Genomic DNA, 12,589 nt, shown 5'->3' with positions numbered 1-12,589 from the left:
ACCAGCAAAGATAATCAGAGAAAGAGAAGAAAAGTTAGGAGTACCTGTTCTCCCAGATAACAAGACTTATTCTTTAGGCTCCATTATGACAGTGTGGTAGTGGGGCAAAAATAGAAAAACAGACTATGGAACAGAATAAAGAGCCCAGGAATATAACCATATATATATAGGGACACCTAATTTACAACCAAGTTTGGCACCACAATCACAGTAGGATAAGGATAATTCTTTTTAAGAAATGACACTAGGTCAACTAAATATCCACTAAAAAAAACAAAAAAAACAAAAAAAACAAAACCCTAACACTCACTACATACCATACACAAAAAAATTAATTCTAGATTTATCATAGATGAAAATATGAAAGGCAAATTAATAAACCTTCCAGAAGGAAAAAGTAAAGAATATCTCCATGACCTGCAGGTAGATAAAAATACTCCTTTAGCGGGATACAAAAGGCATTAACCATAAGAAATGTTAATAAATTTCACATTAAAATTAAGAACTCTTTATCAAATACACCATCACAATGTAAATAGGTAAGTAACAAATAGAAGATTTTGCAACACATGTTACCAAAAAAGCTTCATATCCACAGTAGTCAAAGAGATTCTATTACTCAATTTTTTTTTTTAATGAGACAATGCTAAGAAGCTTAACTCCTATGTTTTCTTTAGGAGATCTATTGTTTCGGGTCTTATATTCAAATCTTTAAACAATTTTGAGTTGATTTTTGTACATGGTATAAGATAGTGGTCCAGTTTCATACTTTTGCATGTGAGTGTCCAGTTTTCCCAACACCACTTATTGAAAGACTATCCCTTTCCCATTGTATATTCTTGGCCCCTTGGTCATAAATTAATTGACCGTACACATGTGGGTTTACTTCTGGGTTCTCTATTCTGTTCGATTGATCTAAGTGTCTATTTTTATGCCAGTACCATACTGTTTTGATGACTAAAATTTTGTAATATACTTTGAAATCCGGAAACAGGATGCCTCTAGCTTTGTTCATTCTCAAGATTGCTTTGGCTATGTGGGGTCTTCTGTGGTTCCACAAAGATTTTAGAGTTGCTTATTCTATCTCTGTGAAAAATGCCATTGGAATTTTAATAGGGATTGTGTTGAATCTGTCGATTGTTTTAACTAGTATGGCATTTTATCAATATTAATTATTCCAATCCATAAGCATACATTATCTTTCCATTTATTCATGTCTTCTTCAATTTCGTTCATCAGTGTCTTACAGTTTTCACTATACAGGTTTTTCACTTCTTGGTTAAATTTATTCCTAGGTATTTTATTCTTTTTTTTTTTTTCAACGTTTATTTATTTTTGGGACAGAGGGAGACAGAGAATGAACGGGGGAGGGGCAGAGAGAGAGGGAGACACAGAATCAGAAACAGGCTCCAGGCTCTGAGCCATCAGCCCAGAGCCTGACGCGGGGCTCGAACTCACGGACCGCGAGATCGTGACCTGGCTGAAGTCGGACGCTTAACAGACTGCGCCACCCAGGCGCCCCTAGGTATTTTATTCTTTTTGACACAATTGTAAATGAGTTTACTTAATTTCTCTTTTTGATAGTTTATTATTAGTGTATGGAAATGCAACTGATTTTTATATACTGATTTTGTATCCTTCAACTGTACTGCATTTGTTTATTCTTATACTTTTTTGGGTGGAGTCCTTCAGGTTTTCTATATTTAATATTGTGCCATCTGCAAATAGAGTCAACTTTACTTCTTCCTTTCCAACTTGGATTCTCTATTTCTTGTCTAATAGCTCTGGTTAGCATTTTCAATTCTATGTTAAATAAAAGTGGCAAGAGTTGACATCTTTATCTTGTTCCTGATCTTAGAAGAAAAGCTTTCAATTTTTCACCACTGAGTATGACGTTAGCTGTGGGCTTGTCATATACGGCCTTTATTATGTTGAAGTATGATCTCTTTAAACCCACTCTGTTGAGAGGTTTTATCAAGATGAGAATTTTTATCATGAAAGGGTGTTGAATTTTGTCCAATGCTTTTTCTTCATGTATTGAGATGATCATATGATTTTTGTGCTTCATTTTACTAATGTTTATTAGAGCAACTGATTTGTGGATATTGGACCATCTTTCCAGCCCTGGAATAAATTCCACGTATCATAATGCGTGATGCTTTTAATGTATTGTTGAGTTCAGTTTGCTAATATTTTGTTGAGGATTCTGCATCCACATTCATCAGGGATATTTCCCTGTTTTTTTGTTTTGTTTTGGTTTTGTTTTTTTTTGTCTTTTGTTTTTCATTTTTTGTTTGTTTTTTTGTTTGTTTTGTTTTGTTTTTGTAGTGCCCTTGTCTGGTTTTGATATTAAGGTAGTGCTGGCCTTATAAATTGAGTTTGGGAGTGTTCCCTCCTCTCTATTTTTCAAGAGTTTGAGAAGTATTGCAATTAATTCTTTAAATGTTTTATAAGATTAACCAGTGAAGCCATCTGGTCCCGGACTTTGTCGGAACAGGTTGGATTATCATTTAATCTCCTTCCAAGTAGTTGGTTTGTTCAGATTTTGTATTTATTCGTAATTCAGTCTTGGTAGGTTGTGTTTCTAGGAATCTATCCATTTATTACAGGCTGCCCAGTTTGTTGGTGTATAACTACTCGTGGTAGTCTCTCACAATCCTTTGTATTTCTGTTGTACCGGATGCCATGTCATCTCTCATTTCTGATTTTATTTTAGTTATTTCATCAGTTATTTCTAGAAGTTGCTAGTTATTCTATAAAACACATTTGCCCTATAGCTTCCCTGTCTAGGAACCACTTGGGCAGCAGTCTTGGTAATTTATTCAAGAGTACAAGCCTGTTTGCCAGATCATTTCACGCGAAAGTCCCTGAACAAGAAATTTAAATGTATCATCACAATGACAGAGAACTTTTCAGAAATGCCCTCAGGTACATGCACAGCTATATGGACAGAGATGTTATGTGAGATTCGGTCAAGCATTACATGCAAATATGCTTCAACAAGTGAGGCCCACTGCATTAAATGTAAGAATTTGTTAATTAAAATAACCTGGAAATTTACTGATAGAAATAGAATAAGAACCATTTCTCAAGTAACATTCAACTTATAGTTAGCAAATCAATATGCTATAGCACAGCATGATTTAGAACAATTAAATTTACAGTACTCTGCTAAACACAAATGAAAGGTTCTCATTACTCATCCCTGTTTGCCCTAGGCCCCAGGGCAAACATCTCTGCTAATAACTGGGCACTGACTCAGAAAAAGAGAAAGGAAACAGGAGCCTTCAGGCTGTACTAAAACATAGCTGAGACTGTTCCAAGGACAAGCAATCAAGCCCCAGGTCCACCAACAGCTTCACATAAATGTTAGAGAACCATCCTGACTCCTTAGGTTACTATTTTACATCTCTTTTCTCTAGGTCTATTCTTGATATATCTGCTGCTTTCTTTTACCCACAGACTATTCCAGAGTATCTTTGGTATCCCAAGATTTGGTGACCAAAGGGGATTTAAAGATTCATAGACATCTAAGTGATTCATCTGAATATATTTAATTGAAGTAAATCAATTAAAAATGGTATCACTTTCACAAAAACAAACCTACCATCTACATAATCCATGGCATTTGTTGTGTGCTTGCTGCATTGATTTAAAAATAACAGCACTGATAACAATGAAACAGTATCAATTTGCAGATTACTGTGCAAGTTAAGTACCTGGCTTTTGGTTTCATCTATCTTGAGATAAATAACATAACTGTTCAGTTTGTCAGTTTACCCCACTGTGAAAGACATTATTTTGTTTATCTTCTATGACCCTCATAGAAAAGGCCATTTTTTGACCAAAATCTTTAACTATGGAGGAAAATAACACATTTATCAAAGGGTATTGACCCATCCATGGCATACACAGCTGTGAATGCTAAAAGAACCAGGCTGTGAGAACAGTCTGTGATATCCATATGTGACATCTGTTTCTCGTACTGATTGCCAAGGTCGATTCCCTTATTCTGGCCAACTAGGTAGGTGCTCCTTTCCTCTCATACAATTCCTGGAGCTAGAAGTTAGAACCAGGAAGACTTTCCCAAAAGAGCAGGAGTGCCTCTCTGATAAATATTTGAGAGTAGCTGCATTTTCCTTCTCTAGGAGAAGAAAATCAATACTATATAACCACTGTGTGTCACAAATACATACTGATATCCCACACTAAAACAAATTAAAATAAAAAGTATAAAGGGGTCAAAGAGCTTTCTTCCATTTTTACTAAAAAATAAATTTAGAATCACTCTAAATCACTCCATTCAACACTCTTATCCTTTCCATCGTCCAACTTATTCTTCATCTTCTCTCAAAATGGAAAAATTTGTCAAAAAAGAAAAATTAATTACAAAAGTCTCACTCCAAAGCATCCTTCTTGTTCTCATGGACTGATTTTCCAGACTGATTGACCCAGTGTCTAGGACACCAAGGCAGAGACTCAACAAACACTATTTGGTAAATTAGCTGACTCCCCATCCCTCCACAAGAAGCAGTGACGAGGCAGGACAGCGCTGGTTAAATGAGACAAGGGAAGAGTATTTGCTAAATGGAGATCCAAACAATGACACTAGCAAAAGTCCCAGCACTACACAGTAATGAAAGCTATTTCTAGATCTGAGAGAAGAGTCAACTGGCCAAGTCAAGAGTGTTAAATACAATAACAATAGCAACCCTTATTCATTGAATATTTAACTCTGTGCCATTTATATATACTATGTCACTTAGTACGTTGGCAGGTACTAATACTGCTATTATTCTCACTTTGCCAGTAAGAAAATTGTATTAGTTATCTACTAGCGCATAACAAATTATTCCCAAAACATAGCAAACTTAAAAACAGCAAATGTATTATTTCATACAGTTTTTGAGGGTCATAAATCTAGTTGGAAGCTGGCAATCACCAAATTGATGCACAAAGTGTAAAGGCTGTACTAGAGAAATCAAGATTTACACCCAGAGGTCCTTACTCTATTTGGAGCCCTAAGTCCTTAGAACATGCAGACTTAGCAGACCGCCTTCTTATTTGAAAGCCACCCCATATTGGCTCCAACCTGAGAGTTTCCGCTCCATTTGACTCCAGCATGGCTGACGTCTTATCAGCACCCGGCATACTTTAGTGCAGGACCCTCAGCCTGTTCGCTTATTCTTCCTTCCCCCCCACAGTGAGATATTAGAAGTTCTGTCCAAAACAAAGTCTTCATCCAAAAACAAAGACTTGGGATCGGGCATAGGACACAACTCAGAGGTTTTAGTAATTTGACAGGTTTAAATTGTAAAACAGAATGCGGTTTTAAGTTCTCTTGCAATTCCCCTCCTCAAAAATAAATTCACATGCTCACTTCAGCTAAACACACAGGGAAGAAATAAGTTTCCAGTGACTTTTTAAAAGATTGCTAGCCATATTTCTTTAACAGACATTCATTTCCTGGATTAGACACTAAGGAACTTACGTTATCACTCTATTTTATTTATTCTGTGCATCTGTGGATTATAGAGTAGATCATGTTAAGTATCATGCTTTGAAAGGACCCTTCAGAGAAAGAACGAAATGAATTTTCCCATCTATTCTTAATATTCCCCCTACTGAATGCAGACAGCAACAGGAAAATTCAAAGCTATTATTTTTAATGTCAAATGCCTTACTAGTCCAATAAAAGGGGGAAAGATATTAAACTTTTTATACAACAAGAACCAGATAGCACATATCTTCAAGAAACACATCTTAATCAAATTGAACATAGGAAATTAAAAAGAGGGTGGGTGACTGACGGTATCCATCCTCATTTAATTAAAAAAAAAAAAAGAGCACTGGCAATTCTTGTGAACAAGAGAGGCTGTATTCTTTGCCTGTGTTCCTTTCAGAGGAATAGTGTGGATTAATGTGGGTTCAGAAGGTTCTGAAAAACTTGAGAAATTGCTGTACTCGTTGTCCTCAGATGAAAAAGAAATATCCCTTGTTTTAGACAAGCCCGTGTTATGTTAGGAAGCAATACCAGTGAGTGGGAGATATGGACTCCAGACTCACCTCTGTAGCCTTGACCAAGGGGATTGAAATGCCTTTCCGCTGACCTTACAGAGTGGCCGTCAACTTCAGATGAGATACCTCATTTAAGGCCTGTTGAGAAACAAAAGCCCTATGTAAGTATAAGGTGGAAAAAGGAGTGGTGTGCTTGTTAAAGTTATCTATGTAAAATACTCCAAAATCGGGCTTAAAACTAATTGAGTCACCTATCATACCAGGAGAAAAATGATAATAGCAATGTATGGAGTACTCACTGTCAACAAGGCACTGTGCGTTAGTATATTTATTCCTCCCAACAAACCCGAAAACTACATTCTGTTCCGCTCCACAGATGAGCCAACAGGTTCCAAAAGTTAAGCAACTTCCCCCAAGATCATGCAGCTCTGGATCATGCAGCAGGGCCAGGATCTGAGTCTGAATGCATGGTGTTAGCTTGCAGGCCCTCTGTTCTCTGGAGCTAAGAATTACCCTGCTCATCTTCAGGACTTGGAGGACAAAAGGAGCCTCACTGTGTGAGCACACACACAGACACACACCACACCCTCACATACATGCAGAGATTTCACATTACGTTCTGCAAGTCAGAAACACTCCTCAACATGAACTGTGGTTTAAATACATTATTATAAAGCTGAGCCAGATTTGGAAATATACAGAGACACACATCCAGCTCTCACTTCACACTGGAGCATCAGCAGAGAAGAATTAAAATAAAAATGTTACTGGTTTGACATATGTCTTAGCTTATTTGGGCTGCTATAACAAAAATATCATAAACTAGGGGCTTATAAACAACAGACATTTATTTCTTTTTTTTTTTAATTTCTTTTAATTTTTTTTAAATTTATTTTTGAGACAGAGAGAGACAGAGCATGAGTAGGGAAGGGGCAGAGAGAGAGGGAGACACAGAATCGGAAGCAGGCTCCAGGCTGTGAGCTGTCAGCACAGAGCCTGACACAGGGTTCGAACTCACAGACTGTGAGATCATGACCTGAGCTGAAGTCGGACACTTAACCGACTGAGCCACCCAGGCGCCCCTTAAATTTTTTTTACTGTTTATTTATTTTTGAAAGAAAAAGAGAGAGTGCGAGTGGGGGACGGGTAGAGACAGGGGAAGACACAGACTCTGAAGCAGGCTGCAGGCTCTGAGCTGTCAGCACAGAGCCCAATGCAAGGCTCAAACTCACAAACTGGGAGATCATGACCTGAGCTCAAGTTGGACGCTTAAGACTGAGCCCCCCAGGCACCCCGAGATTTATATCTCACATGTCTGGAGGCCAGAAAGTCAAGACACCAGCAGATTCAATATCTGGTGGGAAGCCACTTCCTGGTTCATAGATTGCCATCTTCTCGCTGTGACCTCACATGGCTTAAGGGTGAAGAAGTTCTGCAAACTCTTATAAGGATGGGTCTTGCCTAGAGATCAGCTTCCGCCTGGTCCCACCGGGAGTTCCGGCCCACTCACCGCACCACAGAGTTTGGGGGCCTTCTGGGACAAGGGGTTGACCAGTCACCCTGGTTTGCCTTGGACTGCGGGGTCTCCAGGCACATGACAGTCAGCATTAAAACTACGACAGTCCTGGGCAAACCAGGATTTTAGTCGCTTGTGAGACACTCGGTATTGGCCCCAACCTGGAGAGAAGGGAGAGACATCCAGGTGAGGCAGACACATCCCTTCTCCTGAGGAGGGAACACGGTAAGCATTAGAGGCCCATTCTGAAAAGTGGGGGATGGGCTCATCAGCCTCAAGGGGGACCTCGACAGGGCACCTCAGCAGTCGCCTAGACCCCTCAACCGGCACGGTCTCTTTCGATTCCACATCCTGGCTGTTATATGTGTATATTTGTCCACTATGTTTACAGATCAAAAGCCACAGCCAAGCTCTTCATTAAAACTAAAAGATTAAATTATCATCAGCAATTCAACGCTTGATTTGTTTTCTCCTTCCCTTTTGTAGAAGACAAAAAGAAGTGACAGACTACAAAGAGTGAAAGTTAAATCGGATGTTTTGCAATATTTCCGAGTTTCTAGGTAACCTAAACTCTCTAGACAAAAATCTCAAACAGCATTTGTCAGCCCCACCAGCTAGTGGGAGATGCAGGCTGTGGGGTCGGTGCAAATGCACTCCTCCTTGGTTGCTTCATCTCTCTGAGCCGCAGTTTCTTTTTCTGAAAACGAGGCACAAATCCTAGCCTCACAGAAGAGTTCAGAGGATTCAACACAAAGTAAAATAAATGTGCCACGAGCAGTGGCTTTTACTGATCAATGCTGAACAGAATCTGAAAGCTTGATTTCTAAATCAGTGTTGAAAGTGCGATGAGAGACTCACTAATTAAAATCTAGGTGGTGGCCAAAACAGAGTTCTCCATCTGCAGAAAATGCAGAGCTTCACATTCATCCTGGAGTGCTCTTGAATGGCCACTCAAAAAGATTTATATCTTGGACTTTTATCAAGTGATTCTAAAATATTAACTACAGTTATTACTTTAGAGAAAGTCAAAGGCCATTGAAAAATTTTTAAACCTAAAGTGAACACTGACTCATGTAAGTTTATTATCAGCATGTGTTCGTATGTGTGGTGGGGGGTGTGTTTCAATGAAGCCACGGTAGCAGGTTTACTGGGGAGCAGGAACGAGGGAGCTAACGTGATTCCAGCTGCATTTCAACCAGGCTCTTTACACTGGGAGCACGGTTCAGTAACTGCACTTACACGTAAATGGGTTTATCCTTGTAATTCAAGTAATTGCTTTAGTATTTTCAGTACCAACCGTGTATGAAAGCTCTATATAAAAGCTGGAGAAAATTCCCAGGGGAAGGAAAGTATCTATAGATCGGCCTATGAAACTGTATACCATTCCCACTTTCCTTCACCTCGTAAGGGAAAATAACAGATATGCTAAATAATACCCATTTCATGGTTTGTCAGAATAAAATGAGATCATTATGTCAAAACCTTTGGTAAACTGTAGAGGCTCTTATCAATGAAGGTGTGACTATCCTAAGTATTATGAAATTCAGAGTACTATTACACACACACACACACACACACACACATACACACATGCTCGCAAGTGCACACACACACACACATGCTCGCAAGTGCACACACACACACACGAGTTATAGACAAATGTGCAAACCGTAGGAGTAGGAGGGGGATGCTGGTTCTTCTCAGCTTTTTGACAGGAAGGCAAATCTCCTCCCCTAAAATAAAGCAGTTTGAGATGAAACTGCAAAGATTTGGCAAACGTAAATACCCACTGGTTAACTAGAAGTGAATTATAAACAATACCTACTCAGGGTTATAAGCATTAATGGGGTTAAGTAGAATTTCACACTTGAGGAATTTCATATGCTCAATCTTGACCCAGCTTCAGAAAATATGTGGCTTTACTGTAAAATGCCCTAGAGACTCAAGAGGCATGCTGTTAGTTTGTGGGCAAGAAGCAGCAGAATTTAAATCAGGATGGAAAATTAAACACATGGCACTCTCCCCTGGCCTTCTGTTTCTCTCTAGGTGGGAAAGAATCTTACATGACTTCTCCTTCCCTCTAACCCTCATGTCTAACAAGTCTCCAGCCTGAGTCAACCTCAGAGTGTTTTTTTCTGACCACTCCTTCCTCTCTACCCCACACCACTGCCTCAGTGACTCAACACCTGGACATTCTGCTGCCCCCCTTCTTGCCAGACTCAGGTCCTGGAGAATTCCCCAGCCACAGTCTTTCCCAAATGAACTCATCTTTCTGTCTGCCACCAGATCAATTCTCCTAAAAGAGAAGTTCCAGAGGCCCACGAAAGGCTCCAAGAAAATCAGAAGTTCAATGGTCAAGCCAGTTTGGGAAACACCACTTATATCTCCTTCTTGGAGCATCACTTTTGCACATTAAAGGTTCTGATAAGTCCTGCAGTAAGGATACCAGCTTTACTTTATTTAACCCAGATTCTTCCAACTAAGTAATGTAACCAACAACCCCTATGAAATAAGCACCATTATGAGGTTTCTATTTTACAGATGATGGGACCAAGACCATACAAGGTTAGATAACTCACAAAGGTCACACAGTACTGAATGCCAGTGCTAAAGTTCAGACCAGACTGACTCCCAAGCTACACACTTCTGGTATCCTAGAGCACTCCAAGTTGAGAAACAATCTCTTGGACGTTTCTGCCATCCCAGGCTTCTGATCAAAGATTTCCACCAAGTCTCCCTACATACAATTTATATTCTTTAACTTAGAGAGCCTTGCTACTCAAAGTGAGGCCCCAGGACCAGCAGCTCATCAGATGCAGCATTATAATACCCCGGCCCCAAACAACACCAGCTCTACTGAGTCAGAATCCACATTTAACTCAGAATCCCACTTGCAGAGCACCGCCCTGAAAAGATTCAAGTCAATAATGTAACCTGCGCTTACTATTCTTCCACTGGTAATTTCACCTTCCACAAACCATGTTCCCTGGACTCATCAGCCAGGCGATACAATTGGGTGGTATCAGTCAGCAAACAGTATCCCTCTGACTTGGCCCCCGCCCACTCTTACTTACTCCTCAAAGTCCCCCCAGATAGTTCTGGGACTTCCCTGCAGGCGTCTCACGTGTGTCTTAAAGTCTGCCACCCACTCTTTCCCTCCTTTCTCATCCCGTCGCCATCTTTATTCTCTGCCAACCCCAAGCTCTCAAGCATGCCACCGTCAGCTGCCGGCGACGGTGCCTGTCCTGATGCGTCTGGTGCTGGGCCAAGCTTACCGATGCAGGTGTGCAGGATATGGAGGGACTGCCCTGCAGAAGCCAGCATGAGACCCTCAGCTTCTTGTGGACACAGACCGTGAACGTTTCTTCCGCACAGCCCAGCGTGGAGCACAGAGCCTTCACACTCAAGACGGAGGAAGAGGCAGGGCAGAGTGGGAAATCCAGCGATTAGGACAGAAGGATTATTCGTTTCACAAAATGATTCCTCACAAGGATACCTCAGAAACATATATTTCTAAACGATTTGATTGACAAGAGTGTTTTGCACACTACTTTGCAGAGAAAGGCCATGACTGTGGCCTGATGTGAGATACAGGCATACGCTCTTTTGGAGGCAAGACGTGTCCCTGTGGGGAGGACATAGACAAAGGGGAGGAAGGAAATCTAAGGGCCTGACTCAAAGACGCATGTGTGACCCCTGGAAGATTCATAACTTAAATGACCCAAATTAAGGAGCTAAGTAACAGATGCCTCCAGGATGAAGAAGGGGACATAGAGGGAAAAGGCTGGTAGAGGAGAAAGGAAGTGACAGAGGAGCTGATGCCAAGGAAGCTGACCAGTGATGACTTGAAACCCCAGATGAAGAGGCCGTGATGGCATCTGTCCCCTCTCCGTGAAAGCAAGGAAGGTGGCCAGGACAGAGAGTTGTCTGAAGACCTGCAAGGCACCCCACTCCTTACTTCCACAAAGAGGAAGGCAGGTAAAACCTAAGACGATGAAAGGGATGTTCGCTGCGCTCATTCCGGTCCAAAGACAGGACGCTGGACAAAGGCTGGAGTCGTCCTGGGCGGCCACTTGGCCTCACCCACCCACCTGAGCAATCACAGGGCCCAGCCAGATTTTGAATACAGTCACCCACTTTTTATCCACCTCCACCACTGCCCGTCTCGGCCAGTTACCTCTCACCCTCTGCAGTTAAAGAGCCTCCTGTCTGGTACCCTAAATCTTCTCCTGCCCGTCCCCTAATTCATTCTCCACACGGAAGCAGGTCCAGCCCTGAAGAGCAGCACGCTGGTGCCGTCACTGTTGCATGAGACTCCCCAGCGCTCCTGAGATCCTCTAGGCCTGCACAGCACTGGGGCAGAGAGCCGCCGTGATGGGGGGCATCCGACCACCCGGTCCAAACAGCCACTCCTCTCCCGCTCGCTGTCTTCATGCCATTGCCAGTCCTTGGACGAACCAAGCTTTCCCCCACCTCAGAGACTGAGTACGCCAGCCATCCTTTATCCCTGGACCGCTCTTCCTTGCACACAACCTGTCAGGCCACCCGGCCCAGCCCCTCACCCGGGTTCCCCTAAGGCCCGGATTAAATGTCACTTCCTTTGTGACATCATAAATCTCTCAGGACTCCCCAAGACCAGAGAGGAGGCCCCTGCTCTGCTGTCTTATATTCCCCCCAGCACCCCAAACTTTCCTGATAACATGTATCATAATTCCATTCAACTAATTACTTATGCACTTAAAATAATTAATTTCTGCAAATGCCAGGGTGGCAGAAACCGTATTTATCTTATTTATGACTGCATCAGCAGTGCATAGTACATATGCCTGGCATTTAGTAGGTACTTAACAAATGTCTGTGGAAAGAAGGAATGGAAGGAGGGAGGGGACAGAGGATGGGAAGAAGACAGAGCTATTTTCTAGGCATTTTAGACAATCAGGAATGTGTTGTTTTTCTCATCAAACTCCTCCAAGCAGTATTGTCAAACAACTAAAACGGTTAACTAACTTCGTTTGGCATCATCTGTCCATGGAAAATGATAAAAGCAGGCAAGAC

At 41.4% G+C, this 12,589-nt stretch overlaps 1 long non-coding RNA gene across 2 annotated transcripts in view; it reads right to left on the bottom strand.

Moving 5' to 3' along the window:
* The window catches only part of LOC121027521 (uncharacterized), a 64,602-nt gene extending 52,441 nt beyond the window's left edge, over positions 1-12,161 (bottom strand). Inside the window, exons 1-3 of one of the 2 annotated variants that reach the window (XR_005788778.1) lie at positions 10,810-12,001; positions 9,360-9,468; positions 6,067-6,156 (exon numbers count right to left, since the gene is read on the bottom strand). This is a non-coding gene — a long non-coding RNA (uncharacterized LOC121027521). The other variant, XR_005788779.1, reaches the window with a different exon arrangement.
* Positions 12,162-12,589: the final 428 nt, after the last annotated feature.

The sequence above is a fragment of the Herpailurus yagouaroundi genome, unplaced genomic scaffold (genome assembly GCF_014898765.1).
Source record: "Herpailurus yagouaroundi ecotype Mexico unplaced genomic scaffold, PumYag 77, whole genome shotgun sequence".
Lineage (NCBI taxonomy): Eukaryota > Metazoa > Chordata > Mammalia > Carnivora > Felidae > Herpailurus > Herpailurus yagouaroundi.
The sequence above is the reverse complement of the archived record's forward strand: the minus strand, read 5'-3'. Positions and strand labels throughout refer to the sequence as shown.